This window comes from Loa loa (assembly GCF_000183805.2).
Source record: "Loa loa unplaced genomic scaffold supercont3.1001, whole genome shotgun sequence".
Classification (NCBI taxonomy): Eukaryota; Metazoa; Nematoda; class Chromadorea; order Rhabditida; family Onchocercidae; genus Loa; species Loa loa.
In genome coordinates, this window is record NW_018109181.1 from 1 (window position 1) to 2,055 (window position 2,055).

The following is a 2,055-nucleotide window of genomic DNA, read 5'->3' on the forward strand; positions in this document are numbered from 1 at the left end:
AGAGAGAGAGAGAGAGAGAGAGAGAGAGAAAGGGAAAGAAAGAAGAGGGATTAAATGAAGCAACGAAGAAGAAATGTGCTTATGATAGAAATGCTTAGTTTTACTGAAATCAATCTTCTTTCTATCCATTTTTTTTTTTTGATGAGGAACTTCTCAAAAGAAAAATAAAAAAAAATTTAAATTTCTTGGCTGAAAAAAAAGGAATGACATAAATTAAGCATTTTTTTTTCCGGTTCATTCTCTCAAAGTGCTAGCAAAATTTTGGTAAAAATTTTGAAACTATTTAAATAAATGGACAAAGAAAGCAAATGAAGCTTTCCTGTTGTTAAAGAAATTTTGTTAGCATATGTTACTGATAAGCTACTGATAACATGTGTTACCGATGTGTTACTGATAAGTGATAATTTCAATTTACTTCTATTGTTATCAATTCTTTCAATCTAAATATTATTGATCATTAAAAAAGGAACGAAAAAAAAGTAGAAAATTGTTCGAAACAGAAAAGTATCCGTTTGTTTATTTGTTTACTTGTTTGTTTATTTGTTTCTTCATGTGTTTGCTTGTTCGTGTGCTTGTTTATTTGTTTATTTGTTTGTTTGTTTTTGTAAAAAAAAAAAAATTGTTGGTTGAATATTTGAATTTGTTGAAAAATTTTTGAATTCCTTTTCATTTGCTTTAATTTATTTCATTTTGGATACATTTACCTATTCACTATTTAATTTACATTTTTTTAAATTTACTTACTAAATTTGGTTTGTTTATTTATCATTTCATTCACTTTACCTTGAAAATTTTTTTTTACCAAATTTATATCAACTTTCATGTCATTTCCATTTTTACTTTGTTTTTGAAATTTATCGACTTTTACGGTAAAATATATGAATAAATTCCTTTTTTTTTATAGCAAATAAATAAATTCAAAGTTTCACTTTGTTTTGAAATTTTTTTTTCTTCATTAAATCTATTTATTGAATTTATGTTATTTATTATTTAATTTACTTCGAATTTATTTACTTAATTATTTATCTGAATTATTATATTTTTATTTCGAATAAAAAATATTAAATCTATTCATTTATCATTGTTTACTAATTCGATTAATCCGAGAATGTAATGATGATTTAAAAAGTATTGGACAATGACGCCATTAATTCGATTTATAAGTCATGAGCTATATAACGTCATCTTACTACAATTCTTGCAAAAAGCGCTATAAATTTTCCATCTCTAAATGATAAATTTTAGCATAAATTATCAATTTTCTTTTTTTTTTTTTTGAGAATCAAACAAACAAATAAATATTGAAATTAAGAATGGAATAATTAACAAGAAATTAATTTGGCACAAGCGAAAATAAATTGGGCGCAAAAATCCATAATGAAAGGAAAAAGAAAAACTAAAAACTAAATTTTAGGATTTAAAATTGTGAGAATGAATTGGGCGCAAAAAATCCGAAATAAAAGGGAAAAAAAAAAACTAAAAACTAAAAACTAAATTTTAGGATTTCAAATTTCATTTCAAATAAGTTTTTTTTTCTTTTTTGAAAATCGATTAAGATATATTAAAATTTTTTCATAAGAAATTTAGCTTCTTTTTTGTCTTAAAATTTTATTTTATACATAAAAGTAAAAAGTACTGCTAACATTTATTTCGATTAATATTATTGAAATTATATTTAACTCAAACTTTTCTATTGCTGCTTTTATTTTAATCCTTTTAAATATTCTTTGGATTTCAAAATTAAATTGAAAAAAAAAAGATTTTAATTTATAAAAATTTTTTAATTTTTTCAAAAACTTTTTGAATTTTTTTTTTTTATTTTGTAAATAAATGATACTTTTTTAAATGCTTGATGAAGTTTATTTTTTTTTTATCAAAGTTTTCAAAAAAAAAAAAAATTTTTTTTTCTTATTCAAATAAATAATTGGAAAAATTTTTTCATATTTTTTTTGCACTTTTTTTTTATCCCTTTTTTTTTTTTAGTTTTGCAATATCATTAATCATAGTATAATTTATGGAAGAAAGTGAGAGAGAGAGAGAGAGAGAGAGAGGAAA